Source organism: Balaenoptera physalus (assembly GCF_965194825.1).
Source record: "Balaenoptera physalus genome assembly, chromosome: 4".
In the NCBI taxonomy this organism is placed as follows: Eukaryota; Metazoa; Chordata; class Mammalia; order Artiodactyla; family Balaenopteridae; genus Balaenoptera; species Balaenoptera physalus.
Window position 1 is genome coordinate 42,160,260 of NC_138891.1, and position 21,002 is coordinate 42,181,261.

General features: G+C 41.1%; 1 long non-coding RNA gene across 1 annotated transcript in view; it reads right to left on the reverse strand.

Annotated features, from left to right (window-relative positions):
• Window positions 1–233: 233 nt before the first annotated feature.
• Window positions 234–21,002, reverse strand: part of LOC309659149 — an 87,528-nt gene continuing 66,759 nt past the window's right edge. Inside the window, exon 3 of the long non-coding RNA XR_014262625.1 lies at window positions 234–1,209. This is a non-coding gene — a long non-coding RNA (uncharacterized lncRNA). The remainder of the gene's footprint in view (window positions 1,210–21,002) is intronic.

A 21,002-nucleotide genomic window follows, 5' to 3' on the forward strand; every position in this document is an offset into this window, starting at 1 on the left:
TCTGCTTAGAACTAACTTGCTAGAGTTGATTATGGGATATTGCCAACCTAAGATAATGTCATTAGCATTTCCATTCAGAAATAAGGTGTTCAAAATCCAAAGGTTGTTCTGTAACATCCTGGTCTGCTTCTGCAGCATATAAATATTCTACCTCCTAACTCTTAAGGCATATTTTATTTTGAAAAGGAAAAATCATGTGGCTCAGTTCTTACCTAATCATTACAATCTTATTATTATTATTATTATTACCACCATTGGTGAAGGGAATATCTCACATCTTTTAACTGAAGCCCTTTCAACTTCTCCCCAAATCTATGCCCATCTTGGCGTTCCTTTTATCAGTAAATGGTAACTTTGTCCACCCAGTTGCTCATGCCTGAAACATGGTTGTCATGCTTGAAAACTCCATCTCCCTGTGAAGGGTACTTCACGTCCAATAAGTGATCTTTCTACCTTCAAAATATGTGTTGAGGGCTTCCCTGGTGGCGCAGTGGTTGAGAGTCTGCCTGCCAATGCAGGGGACACGGGTTCGAGCCCTGGTCTGGGAGGATCCCACATGCCGCGGAGCAACTAGGCCCGTGAGCCACAACTACTGAGCCTGCGCGTCTGGAGCCTGTGCTCCGCAACAAGAGAGGCCGCGACAGTGAGAGGCCCACGCGTCGCTATGAAGAGTGGCCCCCGCTTGCCGCAACTATAGAAAGCCCTTGCACGGAGACGAAGACCCAACACAGCCAAAAATAAAAAATAAATAAATAAACAAATCCTTAAAAATAAAATAAAAGGTAAAAATAAAGCCCTTGAAACAATTTTTTTTAAAAATGTGTTGAATTTGTCCACTTCTCTCCATCTGCATTGTCATTGCCCTGGTCCAAGCCACTGTTGTAGCTCTCTGGACAACCGAAAAGCTTTCTCACTGGCCACTCTACGTTCACACTTGCCCCTTCTCCAGTCCAATCCTCAATAGCTATGAGAGTGACAGTTTAAAGGGAGATCATGTTATGGCATTTGTCTTAGGCTGTTAGGGCTGCTATAACAAAATACCAGAGACCGGTAGCTTATAAACAACAGAAATTTATTGCTCACAGTTCTGGAGGCTGGGAAGTCCAAGATCAAGGCGCCAGCAGATTCAGTGTGGGTGGACTACTCCTTGCTGTGTCCTCACATTGTTGAAGGGCTAAAGATCTCTCTGGAGCCTCCTTTATAAGAGCACTAATTCCATTCATGTTGGCTCAGCCCTCATGACCTAATCACCTCCTAAAGTCTCTACCTCCTAATACCATGATCTTTGGGGGTTAGGATTCAACATATGAATTTGAGGAGGGACACAAACATTCAGACCATAGCAGTCATTCTTTTGGCTTGCAAAATCTTTCAGTGGCTTCTCGTTGCCCTTAAGATAAAATTTAAAAATGCTTACTGTCCAGGTGCTACATGATGCTACTGTCATTTTGAGCTCTTAGTCACCATGTCCCAGCCATACTGGCCTCCCTCGTCCTTTAGTACGTCTCAACTCCTTCCCTCCCAGGGCCTTCTTCCATGTTGTTTCCTCTGCTGCCCTGTTCTTTCTCCCCCTCTTGCAAGGGAAATCCATCCTTCAGGTCTTAGTTTGAATGTCACTTTTCCTTCAATCCTGATCCTACAGGCCAGATTGTATCTCCCTGCTATATTTTTCTCAAAGCACTCTATTCTTGCCATTTATAGCAGTCATCAGTAATAGTTACATGGCTATTTGTGTAACTATTCATTCAATGCTCATCTTTCCCATTATTATAAGCCCCACGAGAGCAGAGACCTCACTTGTCTATGTTCACATTGTATTCCAAGCATCTAGAGCATTTCCTAGCATAATAACTGCTCAATAAATATTTCTTGAACACAACTGAGGGCAAATACTCATAAAACACAATATAGTTTAGCCTTAGATTATGGGATTTTTGATATTAAAGTGCATTTTTAATTTATTCAGTCTGTAAGAAATTAATCAGTTGGTTATCTTTTCTGAGCTTTGACAACCATATACTATGTCCTACTTAGTTTTTGCCCGTGACAAATACCCCTGAATTAAGTGGAATGCAAATGCTTTTTTCTCTTTCTCTCTCTTTTAAAGCAATCAGAGTCTCTCATCCGTGCCCTTGACGGTGAAAGTGTGGAGTCCTAACCACTGGACTGCCAGGGAATTCCCTTCAGTCTCTGAGAAGAGAATCTTCACCACACCCCCATTGCTGTCCTGCTGTGGCGTTGACCAGCATGTTTTCCTCCGCCACTACTGACCTCTCAGGGCAGCACTACCTGACACTCCTTAAGGCAGGCACCTTGCCTGGCTGATAGACTCCTCTAGACTGTTTCCGTTATTGCTTCTGTGTCACGGTTCTCAGATGTAAGTCCCCATGCTGCTTGCCAATGATGCTGCTACCGTTGTTGCTTGTGATTTCCATTGACCAGTCTTTCCTTATTCCCAATGTCATGACATCTCACTCTCTAGAAAATTATTTCCATTGGAAAACTGGCAAATTTTGTTATTTTTCCTCTCTTCCAGGTCATTTGAAAAATATTCACTAAAATGGTCCTAACAGATCCCTTGGGCACCCCTGTGACACCTCCCCCTAGTTTTTATCCTGAAGCCATGTTCTGTGGTACAGGACAGACTCTAAGGTGGCCCCATGATCTCTACCTCCTGCTATTCATGTCCTTGTGCAATCCCTTTCCTGTGAGTGTGGGTGGGACCTGTGACTTGCATCTAATCAATAGAACGCAGCAAAGGTGATGGGATGTACGTGGTTACATGGATGTGATTACTTACTAAGATTATAACATCCGTCTTGCTGAGACTTTCTCTTGCTGGCTTTAAAGAAGCAAGATGCTGTCTTGTGAGTTTCCCTAAGGAGAGGACCACGTAGCAAGGAAGTGAGGGCAGCCTCCAGCCAACAGCTAGCAAGCAATTGAGGATCTCAGTCTGACATCCGGAGAGGAACTGGATGCCGCCAACAACCATGTAAGTGTAGAAGCAGATCTTTTCCCAGTCAAGTCTCCGATGAAAATCCAGCCCTCTAGAGAACTGTACTTGTATCTGGTGAGGCTGGACACACTGAGGGACTATAGAGGTATTTTTATGTATTGGTATAAATTCAAAAGCTGCAAAGGGAGGGACTTCCTTGGTGGCCCAGTGGTTAAGACTCCACGCTCCCAATGCAGAGGGCCCAGGTTTGATCCCTGGTCAGGGAACTAGATCCCGCATGCCGCAACTAAAAAAGATCCCGCATGCCCCAACGAAGATCCAGCACGCAGCAACTAAGACCGGGTGCAGCTAAATAAATAAATAAATATTAAAAAAAAAAAAGAATTTCTTTTTTTGGGCAAAAACAGCCATCTTCCATTTTATTCCAAATGCAAATTAAATACAAAAATTATTTCTCTGGGAATGTAAATTGGTACAGCCACTATGGGAAACAGCATGGAGGTTCCCCAAAAAACCAAAAGTAGAGCTACCATATGATCCAGTGATCCCACCCCTGGGCACATATCTGGAGAAAACTCTAATTTGAAAAGATACATGCATCCCCATGTTCATAGCAGAACCATTCACAACAGTCAACACATAGAAGCAACCCAAATGTCCAACGACAGATGAATGGACAAAAAAGATGTGGCACATACACACAATAGAATACCACTCAGCCACAAAAATGAACAAAATAATGCCATTTGCAGCAATGTGGATGGACATAGAGACTACCATACTAAGTGAAGCAAGTTAGACAGAGAAAGACAAACACCACATGATATCACCTATATGTGGAATCTAAAAATGGTACAAATGAACTTATTTATAAAACAGAAACAGACTCACAGACATAGAAAACAACTTATGGTCACGGAAGGGGAAGCGGGGAGGGATATATTAGGAGTTTGGGATTATCAGACACAAACTACTATATACAAAATAGATAAACAATAAGGACCTACTGTATAGCACAGGGAACTATTTCAATATCTTGTAATAACCTATAATAGAAAAGAATCTGAAAAAGAATATATATATATTATATATATAAACGGAATATATATATATATATATATATATATATATATATATAAACGGAATCACTTTGCTATACACCTAAAACGAACACAACATTGTAAATCAACTATACTGCAATTAAAAAAATGAAAAAGTATTTCTTTTTTTGCTCTGGCCTCCAGGAAGCTCAGAGCTAGATTTTGGCAACCTCTAAGTTCGCTGAAGTTTTTGCAGTTTTTATTTCTTTTTTTTTTTTTTAATTTTTATTTATTTATTTATTTATTTATTTATTTATTTATTTATTTATTTATTTATTTATTTGTGGCTGCATTGGGCCTTCGTTGCTGTGCGCGGGCTTTCTCTAGTTGTGGCGAGTGGGGGCTACTCTCCGTTGCAGTGTGTGGGCTTCTCATTGCAGTGGCTTCTCTTGTTGCGGAGCACAGGCTCTAGGCGTGTGGGCTTCAGTAGTTGTGGCACGTGGGCTCAGTAGTTGTGGCACACAGGCTTAGTTGCTCCGCGGCATGTGGGATCTTCCTGGACCAGGGCTAGAAACCGTGTCCCCTGCATTGGCAGGTGGTTTCTTAACCACCGTGCCACCAGGGAAGCCCCTGCAGTCTTTATTTCTTTGCTCATCTATTAATTTTGATATTTTGAAATAGCCTAAATGAAGACTGTTCTTTGTAATTCTCAGCCTCAAGCCCTTCTCAGAAATCCTGATCATACACATCTCCAGATCCTTCTTACAGAGAAACAAGTAAATAACATGCAATTATTCAAATTCTTGCTGTTTATAGACAGGCAGGGATGAGCAAATGGCTGTTGTCCGGGTGAGATGGAGCCCCGGTGGACCGTGGAGGGTTATGGCCCAACGCACAGCACCGGCCCTGCCTTCGCTTTTATTCACCTCTAACTCAACATTAGAAGTCTCTGAACTACCAGGAGGAAAGAAAAGACTTAAAAAGACGAAGTATATTCCAGGAAAGCAATGATTTCTCGGGAATGTCTTGTTTTTTTAAAAAAAAGCTACAAAGGGATAAGTAAATCTCTTTTCCCTCTCATCTTTCAGCCACCTAATTCCCCTTCCCAGAGGCAACCGTTGTTATCAATTGATTTTACAGATTTTAAAAGATGATTATTCCAAACAATCCTTATTTGGAAAAATAATTTTTATACGTTACTCTTATGCCTTAATTGACAAAAGCTGCTATTAAAAAGCTAATATGTAAATAATAACCCTGATTTAGTCAGAACTGGTAAATTGATTTTGTGAACTAGGAATTCTATTTATTTATTTTTTACTTTTACTTTTATTTTTGGGCTGCGCTGAGCGGCTTGCGGTATCTTAGTTCCTCGACCACGGATTGAACCCCTGCCCTCTGCAGTGGAAGTTCAGAGTCCTAACCACTGGACCGCCAGGGAAGTCCCAGGAATTCTGTTTAAACACAGGTGAATGGATAGTCTTGAAGTTTCAGTAAACATGTTGCACCTGTCCACTGTGGTGGTTTTTGCTTCTCACTGGCTTACAGTAGGGCTTCTGGAGAAAAATCACAAAACTATGTAATTGGACACTTTCAAAACTGCTCCCAAATCATTTCTTTGTTTTCCAAATGGCTCTCTCCCTATTTTAAAACTGTTGAATTCCTCATATCTCTGATTCTGTCACTTTCTTCCTCACTTTTAGCAGATGACCTTGCCTCCCCTTCACAGGGAAAAAGAAATCATCATCAAGGGTTTTCTCACGTAACAAGCTTCTTTCTGCCGAGCAGATGCAGATGTGTGAGTTTTACAAGGAACACCTCGTGGTCCATTTTGTATGGAAGGAGATGTTCCGAGGTGTGGATCTATATTGATTCATGAGCTAAGTCAAGTCATGGAAAAAACAAGATTGAAAGTTGTGACAAGGAGATTTGAGGAAGGAAGTGCATGAATGGACATCTTTAGATTCTGCCCAGAATATGAGAATAACTGTGTCCCATATGGATTCTTGTCAAGGACTCCTACAGAGAAGGAGCTCCTACATCAGCTTGCTCCAATGGGGCTGACTGGGCTACTTCACCTTCTGAGTACCTAACATACCTGCAGCAGCGATCAGTAACTGAGTCCTGAGCCAGCTTCAACACTGGAATATCAACCAGCCGTCTAGCGGCAGATTGATTACATAGGCTTCTTCCATCATGAAGAGGACAGCAAACTTCCTCACTGTAAATATGTATTTACTATAGATATAGGTTTACTTTTCCTGAATGCCAAATTTTTATTTGCGTCATTATCTCTAGTCCTACTAAGTACCTAGTTCATTGTTGTGGTATCCCGTTAGCCATTGCTTCTGACCAGGGAATTTGTTTATTGATGAATGAAGTAGAATATGGCTGAGATTCACTGATCTTATTATGTATCCCATCACTTAGAAGTGGATGGACTTTTAGAAAGGTAGATAGTCCTTTGGGAGATCTAGTTAAGGTACCAGCTGGGAAACAACATTTCGTGGAGGTATGATGCTATCAGTTAGGATGCAGTAAATGCATATCTTCCATGCCCACAATACACGGGTCCAGAAACCCATGTATGTGAAGTGGGAGTGACACCTCCCACCAATAAATCTAATGACCCACTCCCCAAATTTTTGCTTTCTGTCCCTGCTGGTCTGACAGTCTTCTTATCCAAGGGAGGAATGAGTCCATTAGGAGACACTAAAGTGGTTTCATTGAACTAGAGGTTGAGACTGACACCTGGTCTTTTTGGATTCCTGATGCATCATGAACAAGGGGGGGAGATTACATGTATTGGCTGGGGTACTTGATTTTGATTTTAAAGGGGAGATAGGGTTTCTACTATACAATGAAGGCAAGGAGGAGCATATCTGGGACCTAGGGCCTCCTTGCCTCCTATTACTACCATGCCTAGTGGTAAAAGCCAATGGAAAACCTCAGGAATCTATATGTCAGAGTCATAAAAAGCTCAGACCTTTCAGGAAAGAAGGTTTGGATCATCTCATCAGGTAAATGACTCCAACCACTTAAGCTTCTGGCTGAGAGCAAAGGGAGCATAGACTAAATAGGGGCAGAAGAAAGTTATAATCGCCCATTACAGCCTCGTGGCCTGTAGAAGCTATCCTTATTTTATTCCTTGCTCTGTTCTTTTTACCCTTGATCTTTTAATTTTGTGGTTAGCTTCACAGTTTAGTCCGTAGATTTCAGGATATCAATACTGAGTTGTAACTTAACCAGGGGAGGAAAAACATTAACCAAAGATGAATGAAATTATTGATGAGATTCTGTATCTTGAAGGGAGAGAATGAATGTAACTTCTTTTGTACAAGAAATCATTGCATTAGGAAAGGAAGGAGCATGTTGTTGCAATTTGTGGTTTGAAATTTTAAGCATGGGGAGAGCGATGAACTGTTGCTGAATAGCCAAAGTGATGGACAGTGACAATGTTACTGAGTGAATCATGCCATACCTTTTCAATTCATTGTAGCCTGCCTTCCTGGGCTTCAGCAGCTGAAAAGCTAAAGACTGTATTTCCAAGACTCTCATGAAGTGTAGCAAGGGTTACTCATGCTTCTGCCAGGCAGATGTACCCCTGCCAGACTTGGCATGCAGAAGCGAGCATCACAAGGCAGAGGCCACACGGTTCTTCTGGCAAGCACAGATGTAGAGGCGTTTGTTTCTTCTGCTGCAGCTGTTGTAGAGGTTCTAGTGACCAGATCCTAGGTTCATGGGTAGCAGGCAGCAGGTGATGGCAGCGAGGAAATATCTGCTGGAAAGTTCCCATGATGTGGTTGGGCCTTTCCCCTGGCTGTGCTGTCAACGACTGTGCAAAGACCAAGGTTGGTTCCTTAGCCTTCCCAGACATCCTGTAAACTAACCAATACTCTTTAATAAATCCTTTTCTGCTTAAACTAGTGAGAGTGTACTCTGTTGTCTAAAATTAGTACTCTAACATGATGATACTAAACTAGTCAATGCAAGGGCAGTAGGATTCCCCAATTTCAGAGAAGGGGTGAGTGTTTGAGATTCAGACACAATAACCCCCTCACCTCCCATTCAGTCCTCAACCACTGAAATCTGGCACCTACCTTCCCTGCTACTGCATTTGTTAAGATCACCGAGACTTCCCTGATGTAACCTCTTGGAACCATTTGACCCTGTTGCCCACCTAACAGTTCTAGAAAAATCTCCCTCCCTTTAGCTTCTGTGTATACAATCTGGTTTCCTTACTTTTTCTCCGTTTCTCCTCAATGTTTTCTGAGGGGCCTTCTTTCTGTGCTGCTGATCATCTAGATGTGTATCCTTCAGTGTTCTACATCAAATCTGCTCCTCTTCTTACTCTACATTTTATTCAGGGGTGATTTTAGATTTTCCCAACTCTCACAGCTTTAATTAATTCCTGTACAAGATGAACCGGTTTGCAGAGCAGAAATTGAGACACAGATGTAGAGAACAAACGTATGGACACCAAGGGGGGAAAGCGGTGGGTGGGGGTGGTGGTGGGATGAAATGGGAGATTGGGATTGACATGTATACACTGATGTGTATAAAATTGGTGACTAATAAGAACCTGCTGTATAAAAAAATAAATAAAATAAAATTCAAAAATTAAAAAAAAATTTATAGAAATTTCTTTAAAAAAATTCCTGTACAATGCTGCCTTCTGACTTTATTTAATTTTTTAAATAAATTTATTTTATTTATTTATTTATTTATGGCTGTGTTGGGTCTTTGTTGCTGTCTGCGGCTTTCTCTAGTTGCGGCGAGTGGGGGCTACTCTTCGTTGCGGCGCGCGGACTTCTTGCAGTGGCGTCTCTTGTTGTACAGCACGGGCTCTAGGTGTGTGGGTTTCAGTAGTTGTGGCATGCGGGCTCAGTAGTTGTGGCTCGCGGGCTCTAGAGCGCAGGCTCAGTAGTTGTGGCGCACGGACTTAGCTGCTCCACGGCACGTGGGATCTTCCCAGACCAGGGATCGAACCTGTATCCCTGCATTGGCAGGCAAATTCTTAACCACTGCACCACCAGGGGATCACCCCAAATTTATTTCTTCAGGACAGTTACCTCTCCTCAGCACCAGCTGCATTCTGAATATCTCTACCTCAGTGACTCAAAAGCACCTTAAACATAAGATAGACAAAACAGAACTTATTAGCTTCCTCTTCTCACCTCATCAAAATCCCTCAAACTAGCAAACTACTTCTTTATTATATTCCCTACCCTGGGCAATGGCACCACTGTCAACAGGAGCACTCAAGCCAGAAACTGGGTGTCAACCTTCACTCTTCACTCTTCTGTGCTTAACCAACCATACTTCAAGTCCTACAACTTCTACTTCCGAAATATCTCTCACCTCTACTGCCTTAGTTTTAGGCTCCATCACCTCCAGCCTAGTTTAGTGCAACAGCCTCCTAACCAGTCTCTTCCTTCTTCTAGTTCATTCTTCACATTGAAGACAGACTGCTACATCCAGAATACATGCCACATCATGTCTTCCCTGTCCATAGAATAAATAACATCTTAACCTCCTTCTCAGGGCTTGCAAGGTCTTCCATGGGTTGGCTTCTCCAGCATCATTTATTGCACCCCTTGCTTCCTTTCCAGCACACTTTGTGTTCAGCCCTATTCAACTTCTCCCAGGTCCTGGGATATGCCATGTTCTCTTTGGCCTGGGGAACAGCATGCTACTCCTACTCTAAAGGCACTGAATTCAACTTAGATATTATTTTCTTCAGTAGATCTTTCCCTTCTGGGTTGTTGCCCCTGCTTTGTTCTCCAGTAGCAGGAGGTACCTTCTACATCCCCATAATACATTTGTGACAAGCAATTGTAATTCCTGATTTACTTTTCTGTTTTGCCCCAATACACCTCACCCTGTGGAGGCAAGGACTATGTCTCTTTTGTTCATTGTTCGTGGCCCCATCACCTAGCAGAGTACTCAGCACTTAAATATTTGTGAAATGAATGAACAGTTGACACAATTAATAAGGTAGTAAATGATAGGGGAGTAATAAATGATTAATTATTCATTAATGACTGCCTAATGACCATAATTGTCAAAGATTTAGCTAAAATGAAACAGAGTTGCATAAATCTAAATCATGACCAAGCCTCTTTTCCTACGTCGAGGATACTGGCAGTATGTTTTTCTATACCAACTTAAAAAAATGTTTTATTGAGGTACAACTTACAATAAAATGTACAAATCTTAAATCTAAAGCTTGATTGATTTTTATATATGTGTATGCCAGTGTAACCATTACTCAGATCAATATGTAGGACATTTCCAGCAGACCAGAAGGCTCGCTCACTGCCTCTGCCAATCAGCATCCTCTCAAAGGTAATTGCTTCCGACCTCTTAACACCACAGATTTGTTTGCCAGATTTTGAACTCCACATAATGAAGTAGCTTCTTTTTCTCACCATCATCTTGGTGAGTTTTGTCCTTTTTCACTGCTATACTCATCCCATTGTATGACTGTATTGTACTTTATCCATTCTACTATTGAGGACATTTTGGGTTTATTTCAAGTTTCAAGACTGTTATGAATAAAGCTATTATGAATAGTCTTGTATGTGTCTGTTGGTGGACATAAGCACTAATTTTGTTAGGTTTATAGCCAGAAGAGGATTTGCTGTGTCATAGGATATGCATAAGTTCAGCTTAAGTGGTTATATTATCAAATACTTTGCCAAAGTCATACCAGTTTATACTCCCATCAATAAATGTATGGCAGTTCCAGTTGTTCCACATCCTTGATATTACTTTACATTATCTTTTGCCAACTTATAAAAATTTATACTATCATCTGAGATGAAAACTGAACTTACTGTGATAGTATAAAAGCATTCAAAATAGTCTTCTTGAGGTTGGTTAGCTTTCAGGCATAAGATAATAAAAATGACTAATATTTATTGAGCATGCACTGCTTGCCAGGCATATTCCAGGCACCTTATGTAGGCTATCTCATTTAATCATCTCTACAACTCTATGAAGTAAATACTGTTATCCCTTTTTAAGGATGAGGAATTTGTGGCATAGAGAGACATCATTAAATCATAAGCTTTTAAAGAGCTGGATGGAAGTACCTGTATGGATTAGTTAATGCAACCCTCACTGTACTGACAAAAGGAAAAAAAAAAAAAAAAGCCAGCTTAAAAAGCAGGCTGCATCTTATCAAAAGGAGGTCACCCAGTTTGTTAGAGGTAGAATCTGGATTGGAATCCAGATCTCCTAACTTCTCATCTAGCATTGATAATAAATCAGCAGTGCACAAACTAGGTAAAATTAATAGTAATCAAAACAAATGCATTTTGAAAAATTACTTCATTTCCTTCAGAATTTAGTTATTATGACTTTGGTTTGTGGAATAGTTTCACCAAATTCTAAAATGACGTTTAAAGTTTCAAGCAAGGTCACATAAGAAAAGGATTCGTGCTTCATGGGGCCAAAAACTTATATAATGGAGGTGGGGGTGGGGCTCATTAAAAGAAAGAATATAGGGGCTTCCCTGGTGGCGCAGTGGTTGAGACTCTGCCTCCCAATGCAGGGGACACAGGTTCAAGCCCTCGTCTGGGAAGATCCCACATGCCGCGGAGCAACTAGGCCCGTGAGCCACAATTACTGAGCCTGCGCATCTGGAGCCTGTGCTCCGCAACAAGAGAGGACGCAACAGTGAGAGGCCTGCGCACCGTGATGAAGAGTGGCCCCCGCTCGCCGCAACTAGAGAGAGCCCTCATACAGAGGCGAAGACCCAACACAGCCAAAAAAAAAAAGGAAAGAATATAAAAATATCTTACTCTTGCAAATGTTACAAGAACATGTGAACACACTGCTGGGGGCCTAGTGGTAGCCATCTTCCCATTATGAAAATTTCCCCCAATCATTCCTATGTCCTGGTATCCATGCCGTTGTGTAATTCCTCTCCAATACCGTGCTGAGATTGGTCTGTGAGACCAATATAATCTCTAGAATATAGTAGAAGTGATGTCACTTTGGAGGCTAGGTTATAAAAGACATTGTGACTTCTACCTCTCTCTTTCTTGGATCGTTCACTCTGGGGAACCCAGCTACCATGCTGTGAGAACCCTCAGGTAGCCCCATGGAGATGCCCATGTGGTGAGAAACTAAGGCCTCCAGCCCACAGCCATGTGAGTGAGCCATCTTGGAAGGGGATCCTCCAGCCCTGGTCAAGCCTTTAAATAACTACAGACTTGGCTACAACCTCATGAGATATTCTGAGTCAGAATCACCCAGAAAACTGCTCCCTGATTCCAGACCCAGAATCTGTGTGGAATAATAAGGTTTTTGTTTTAAGCTGATAAGTTTTGGAGTAATTTGTTATACAGAAATTGGTAACTAATGCAGGCCCCTCACAGGGCCTTGGAAGAGGCCTATGCAAGTGAGAAGCCTAGAAGTTTGAATCTCATAAGCTTTATGATAAATTGGTCTCTGCCAATGTTAATGGCTAAGTCTACTAGATTGTTGTGGCAAAGACAGCTAGTTTTCCACCAAAATTTGTTCTTTCTTCCAGAGAGGCTGTAACTATGGAGCCACAATGTCCAGCCTCCCTCGCAGCTAAGTGTTTCATGTGGCTAAGCTCTTGTTAATGGAATGCAGCAGAAGTAGTATGTGCCCTTCTGGACTGTGCTTTCAAGAGAGTGGGTATTGCGCTACTTTCCTCCTTCTCATGGGCCAATATGGTGACAAGTGGAGGGAACTTGGAAGCCACATGTTGAAGATGGCAGAACCACTGCCTCACTGAGTCCCTGAATGACTTCACAGAGCATTCTCTACCCCCTTTCACTTTTCTACTCCTCCAGGCTGCAACACTCCCCTGAACAACAATTTTGTTAGAGAGAAATAAACCTCTATTGTGTTTGAGTGATTATCTTTTTGTTTTTTTTGTGGCTGTGTTGGGTCTTTGTTGCTCTGTGCGGGCTTTCTCTAGTTGTGGCGAGTGGGGGCTACTCCTCGTTGAGTGCGTGGGCTTCTCATTGTGGTGGCTTCTCTTGTTGTGGAGCACAGGCCCTAGGCATGTGGGCTTCAGTAGTTGTGGCACGTGGGCTCAGTAGTTGTGGCTCACGGGCTCTAGAGCACAGGTTCAGTAGTTGTGGCGCACGGGCTTAGCTGCTGAGTGATTATCTTTTAAAGTTTATGTATTAAAATAAGTGAACCGGACTTCCCTGGTGGTGTGGTGGTTAAGAATTCGCCTGCCAATGCAGGGGACACGAGTTCAAGCCCTAGTCTGGGAAGATCCCACGTGCCGTGGAGCAACTAAGCCCATGCGCCACAACTACTGAGCCTGCGCTCTAGGGCCCATGAGCCACAACTACTGAGCCCATGCACCTGGAGCCTGTGCTCCTCAACAAGAGAAGCCAGCGCAGTGAGAAGCCCGCGCACAACAACGAAGAGTAGCCCCTGCTCGCTGCAACTAGAGAAAGCCTGCGCACAGCAACGAAGACCCAATGCAGCCAAAAATAAATAAATAAATAAATTTATAAAGTAAGTGAACTTACCCTAACTAATTAGCTATTTTCTTCAAAATTTAGATACCTATTTCCCCCCCAGGGTCTAGTCTAATCAATTTATTTATTTGAATTATTTTTTCCCCCAGGGTCTAGTCTTGATGTTATTTGTTTCTGTATCTTTGTTAATTTATGAACTTTTTACTTTGTAAAATTTCAAACATACGAAAGTAGAGGAAATGATATAATGAAGCCTTATGTACCCATCACTAAACTTCAATGTTTATGTTATAAGGCCATTCCTATTTCTTATGTGTATGTGCCATTTCCTACATATTTATGGCCATTCCTATGTCATTGGTTTCCCCTCCGTCCCCTCCTGGATTATTTTAAAGTAAATGTCAGAATCTCAATCAACATATCATTTCATTGGAGACTTTTAAATGCTATGTAAGGAACCTCTGCTGCCTTTCCTAGAACTCAGTGCGTTTTGTGAAACTGTGACTGTGTAAAAAGCCAATTCCCCACTGCTTGACAGCACATGATGAGGACATTGCGAGCTGCAAGGTTAAGCTTACCTGCCAGTGTGAGAGGCACAACCTATCCCCAAAGTGTACCAGGATCTACCTTCACCCCATTCAAGCTGGAAGTTTTGAGCCTATAAAGGGACCTGGCAGTGTCAGGCAGGCTGAGAATATGGAGTGACCAGCATCAGGTCGAGAACTGAAGCCAGATGACTTGGGTTCTAAACTTGGATCAGCTACTTACTAGTTGTATGCCCTCCAACCATGTACTTAATTATTCAGAGCCTCACATTTTCTCATTTATATGATGGAAATAATACCTATTCTACCAGTGGGTTGATATAATAAAATCAGCTAAGATTTTTTAAATTATAAACTTTATATGATGATTCATTTATAACATGGAAGTAAATATAAGCTAAGTTTTAAATTCTTTTTTAATGTTTTCCTGTAGAGTAGAATTTATAGTCACTTAAGCTATAAGAATCAATTAAAATCAGTGTTATTGGTGGGAGTATTTTTTCTAAGTAGTTTATTGAATATGAATTAGCACCACCATCCCATGAAAGGGAAAATGATGCTGCAGTTTGTCTATTTCTTTTTTTTTTTTTTGAATTTTATTTTATTTATTTTTTATACAGCAGGTTCTTACTAGTTATCAATTTTATACATATTAGTGTATATATGTCAGTCCCAATCTCCCAATTCATCCCACCACCCCACACCCCCGCCGCTTTCCCCCCTTGGTGTCCATACATTTGTTCTCCACATCTGTGTCTCTATTTCTGCCCTGAAGCAGTTTGTCTATCTCTAAACATCTTGTGTCTGAGAAAACTGGACAGCACCATGGTGAGCTCCTGCAGGGCAAAGAGCAAACAGAATCTTAGCTGAATTTTTCCCTCAGTCGCTTAGCTTCTCCCCACCCTCACCAATATCCAGATTTTGACCGAGGCAGTTCTGGATAATCTGGGATATGGAGATTTCCAGATCTTAATGACTTCCCTCAGACACCAAAAAGTCTCTTTCTGCATTACTGAGCTCAATTCCAACTGGGTTACAGGCAAGGTAGGCGTTGCCGGGGAAGAGGTGAAGCAGGCTGCTTTGCTCAGCCCACCTGTGGGCTCCCCGAGCTTGCGGTGCCTGCTCAGAAGACTCTGACCTCTCACTCTGGCTTCCTTAGCCTTCACCCCAATGTCTGACCTTGCCTCTTGCTCTCCTTTACTTCTCTGATTTCCCTCTTCATTTACAATATTCCAGTAACACCATCAGAGAACTATTTTTAAAAAGGAAGTGTATAATAATTCATGTGAAATATAAGCAATATCTTTTTTTCTCCTGTCCTGCTGAATCTATATGCAATGTTTTTCCTTTCTGGTTTCTGTTTTTAAATTACATCATAAGTACCTGGTAAGTTAGAATGTTTTAGGGTTTTTTTTAACTTTAAATTTAGAATTGTTTTAGATTTACAAGAAAGTTGCCAACATAGTACAGAGAGTTCCTGTCTGCCCCTCACCCAGTTTCTCCTATTGTTAGCATCTTCATTAGCAAGCTACATTTGTCACAACTAAAAAACCAACACTGATACATTGCTATGAACTAAACTCCAGACTTTATTTGAATTTCACTAGTTTTTCCACTAATGGTCTTTTTCTGTTCTAGGATCCCATCCAGGACACCACATTACATTTAGTCATCATGTTTCCTTAGCCTCCTCTGATCTATGACAATTTTTTAGGCTTTATTTTTCATGACCTTGACAGTTTTGAGGATGAGGAGTACTGGTCAGGTACTTTGTACATCCCTCTCAATTTGATTTGTGTGTGTGTGTGTATGTGTATGTGTGTGTGTGTGTGTTTGGTTAGACTGGGGTCACAGGCTTTGGAGAGGATGATCACAGAAGTGAAGTACCATTCTCGTCGCATCATATCAGGGATATATGCTATCAATATGACTTATCACTTGTTATGTTAACCTTGCTCATTTAGTTTAGGTAGTGTTTGCCAGGTTTCTTCACCATAAAGAAACTTTCCCCCTTTCATCATACTCTATTCCTTGGAAGCAAATGACTAAACTCAGCCCACACTCAAGGGAGGAAGAGATAGTAAGCTCCACCTCCTTGAGAGGAAGTAGCTACAACAATTATTTGGAATTCTAATAGAAGGAAGACATCTCTTTTCTCTTGTTCATTTTTTCAGTCATTTATTTATACCAGTATGGACTCCTGAACATTTATTTATTTTGGGGGTTATAATTCAATGCTATATTATTTTTGCTGTCAGATTCTTCCAGGTTTGTTTTTGGGAGCTCCTTCACATTGGCTCCCATATGTCCTTGACCTGCGCCATCCTTTTGTTTTTTGAGTACAATAGAATGCTTCATCTTGTATGTTCCCTGTCCCAGCTTTAGAATCAGCCATTTCCCTAAGGAGCCTTGATTCTTTTTATTAAAGAATGTATTAGAATTCAAAATCTGGGCACACTGGGCATGCTTGTTGCTGTTGGTTACAAACTTTAAAAATGTACACATTTTTAAACTGTGTTTGTTTTAGTATGAGCCATTTGCCTGTGTTCTATAAACTTAATTGTGAAAAACTAATAGGTAAAAATCTAACCTTACAAAAAGTGAATGTGATAGTAGAATGTATTTATATGAATTGCAGAGAGGTTCTCATTCCATTAAAATCTTAAACAGAAAAATCCCCTTAAATTCATTTAAAATATAGTTCAATCTGACAAAATTTAATTTGAGCAGAACTTTTTGGCAACACACATTATCTTAGTCCAGTTTTCCTAGAAAACAAAACCTGAAACAAACCTTACCTACTATGGGTTCACTGATGGTGCAATCCCAGGGCAGCAAGAGTGAGCGAAAAAGAGAAATGAGGAAGACATGGAAAGAAAGCCCCATGAGACTCAGAACCGTCCATGGAGGAAGGAGAAGGAATTTATGTATTGGGCTCCTTGCTGAAGCCCAGCCCTCATCCTCAGGGGAAGCTGAGAAGTTGATGATGTTAGAAGATGGGGTGGTAGTAGTTGCAAGTAGCAGAAGTGGGGGGAGGGGCACAGGTGGAGGCCAAGTAAATTTGCTAAGGTGCATAACTGGGTCTGGTTACTCACATATGGAGCAAAGCAAGCTTTATGCCTAGATTTATTATGCATTAAAAATCTGGAAGCGGGCTTCCCTGGTGGCACAGTGGTTAAGAATCCGCCTGCCAATGCAGGGGACACGGGTTCAAGCCCTGGTCTGGGAAGATCCCACATGCCGCGGAGCAACTAAGCCCGTGCGCCACAACTACTGAGCCCACATGCCACAACTACTGACGCCCGCATGCCTAGAGCCTGTGCTCTGCAACAAGAGAAGCCACCACAGTGAGAAGCCCACGCACTGCAACAAAGAGTAGCCTCCGCTCGCCACAACTAGAGGAAGCCTGTGTGCAGCAACGAAGACCCAATGCAGCCAAAAATAAATAAATTTTTTTTAAAAATCTGGAAGCAAAATATATTTGTTTTTTCAATAAATGCTGGAGAGGGTGTGGAGAAAAGGGAACCCTCTTGCACTGTTGGTGGGAATGTAAATTGATAACAGCCGCTATGGAGAACAGTATGGAGGTTCCTTAAAAAACTAAAAATAGAACTACCATATGACCCAGCAATCCCATTACTGGGCATATATCCCGAGAAAAGTATAATTCAAAAAGAGTCATGTACCACAATGTTCATTGCAGCACTATTTACAATAGCCAGGACATGGAAGCAACCTAAGTGTCCATCGACAGATGAATGGATAAAGAAGACGTGGCACATATATACAATGGAATATTACTCAGCCATAAAAAGAAACGAAATTGAGTTATTTGTAGTGAGGTGGATGGACCTAGAGTCTGTCATACAGAGTAAAGTAAGTCAGAAAGAGAAAAACAAATACCGTATGCTAACACATATATATGGAATCTAAAAAAAAAAAAAAATGGTCATGAAGAACCTAGGGGCAAGACAGGAATAAAGATGCAGACCTACTAGAGAATGGACTTGAGGATACGGGGAGGGGGAAGGGTAAGCTGGCACAAAGTGAGAGGGTGGCACGGACATATATACACTACCAAATGTAAAATAGATAGCTAGTGGGAAGCAGCCGCATAGCACAGGGAGATCAGCTCGGTGCTTAGTGACCACCTAGGGGGTGGGATAGGGAGGGTGGGAGGGAGACGCAAGAGGGAGAGGATATGGGTATATATGTATACGTATAGCTGCTTCACTTTGTTATACAGCAGAAACTAACACAACATTGTAAAGCAATTATACTCCAATAAAGGTGTTAAAAATATATATATGTTTTTTAATTTTTTAATTAAAAAATTTTTTATTGAAGTACAGTCGATTTACAGTGTTGTGTGAATGTTAACTTCTGCTGTACAGCAAAGTGATTCCGTTATATATAGATATATATTCTTTTTAAAAATATTCTTTCGCATTGTGGTTTATCACAGGATATTGAATATAGTTCCCTGTGCTATACAGTAGGACCTTGCTGTTTATCCATCCTATATATAAAAGCTTACATCTGCTAACCCCAACCTCCCACTCCATCCCTCCCCCAATCTCCTCCCTCTTGGTAACCACCAGTCTGTTCTCCATGTCCATGATTCTGTTTCTGCTTCATAGATAGGTTCATTTGTGTCATATTTTAGATTTCACATATAAGTGATATCATATGGTGTTTGTCTTTCTCTTTCTGACTTACTGGAGGCAAAATATATTGAAGTTATCTTCTGGGAGAACTGACATTTCCATATTAATGCTACCAAATGATAATGATACCTTACATTTGTATAATCATGTTCAGTTTCTTATGTGCTATGCTCTGCTCGACTGCTAGTCTCATCCTCAAATAATGAAACCATAATATAGGACAGCAATTAAGGACATGGGCTTTAGAATCAGGTGTACTTTTAAAAAACTTTAATTTTGAAGTAATTTTTAGTTTTTTAAAATTTGAAATTCACAGGAAGTTGGAAAGATAGTACAAAGAGGTCTCACCTTATTCCCACCATTGGTTACATTTTATGTAATTATAGTACAATGTCAATGTCAGGAAATTGACACTGGTATAATGTATGTGTATAAGTCTGTGTCATTTTATCACATGTGTAGATTCATGTAACCACCATCACAATCAAGGTACAGAATTATTCCATCATCACAAAGATCTCCCTTGCGCTACTCTTTCATAATCCGTTATACCATCCTTAACCCCTGGCAACCACTAATCTGCTCTCTACTCCTACAATTTTGTTATTTCAAGAACGTTATATAAATGAAATCATACAGCATATGACCTTCTGAAATTTTCCTTTTTCTTAGATGTACTTGGTTTTAAGTCCTGGCTCCACCAGAGAGCTATGTGATTTGGACAGTTACTTAACTTCTGGCAGCTTCAGTTCTCCCATATGTAAAATGGAGTTTATAACACTTTCTTCATAGCCTGCTGTGAGAATATGTGAGATAATATTTGCAAAACATTGCCTGGCACATAGGAAAGACTCAATAAATAGTAGCAATTGTTATTATTAATACTTCCTGTGCAGCATTGCACCTTGGACAGAGATAAGGTTTGGAGATTACAAAACCTGGGTTCATTTCTACATGCAATGATCTTGGATAAATTAATTTATCCAGTCTGTCTCCATCTTAGACTCATCATCTACAGTGTGAGAATTAGATAATACATATGGAAAAGCACAGAACGCCCAGGTGCCTTAAATATCTTTATTTTTTTATTCCAAGTCCACTTAGGAGAGCTGTAAGTCAGACACACAGCAAGTTCAAATGAATGTTTTTGTATTCCTGGGACAAAGCATGGTATAACTGAATATGATGGCATCTTCATGACCAGACTGAACATGGCAGCATACGCCAGATGAGCAAAAGACCAGGATGGCAGGATGAGGAACCTGGAAAATGTTTCCAGTGATTTTTTTTTTTTAAGTCATGAAGATCCATACTGCCCTATAAGGGAACGTTCTAATAATTCTAAATTAAACTGCCTGGGAAATTATGGTAATTATCTCTTGTTTGGTGTGTTTAGCCTGTCCCTTTTATTGGGGAACTCCTACTTCACTTCCCATGGCCTTTGAGGGGTTGTCAGTTACAGGGCTCCATTTTACCCCACCTTCTTCTCCTCAGGAACAAAGGTGACCACATGACCAGAAATGTCCCTATCACATGGAAAGAGAACCTGTTGCAATAGGAGAGACTGAGAGCAGTGAAAGAGAGCATGATGAGATCGCTTGAGCTCCTGGATTCATCTGTGTCTGAAGCTAGACCTCTTCCCAGTCTTCCAAGTCACATGAGCCAATCCAGTCTGTTTTACTGCTTATGCTTATTTGAGTTGGACTTTTGTAACTAAAAGTTCCTGGCTAATACAGGAACTTTTGCAAAATTCACAAGCTTGGGCTTCACAAGTGGAGTTTCTGATGCAGTTGGTCAGAAATGGGGTTGAAGCGTGTATGTTCTTTTTAAATTTCTCTGAACTCTACCTCCCTGCCCAGACTGAGAACCACTACTTTCTTTTCCTTTCTGAATTTCAAGTTCATAGGACAGATTTGATCATACTCAGCTCACGGCATGTTATCATTGTTGGTCCATGTAATGTCCCTCTCTTATTAATTCCATTTCATCATCATACTCCACCTCCATTTTCACTGCCCCCAAAGATCACCATTCTAACGTATTAAATGAGTATCTTCTTTCTGTATGTGTTTTTGTAAAATGTGTTTTGTTGTTTTCTGTGTATGTATTTCTCAATTATAAAAACAGCATTTTGGGGCTTCCCTGGTGGCGCAGTGCTTAAGAATCCACCTGCCAATGCAGGGCACACGGGTTTGAGCCCTGGTCCGGGAAGATCCCTCACGCCACGGAGCAACTAAGCCCGTGCGCCACAACTACTGAGCCCGTGTGCCGCAACTACTGAAGCTTGTGTGCCTAGAGCCTGTGCTCCGCAACAAGAG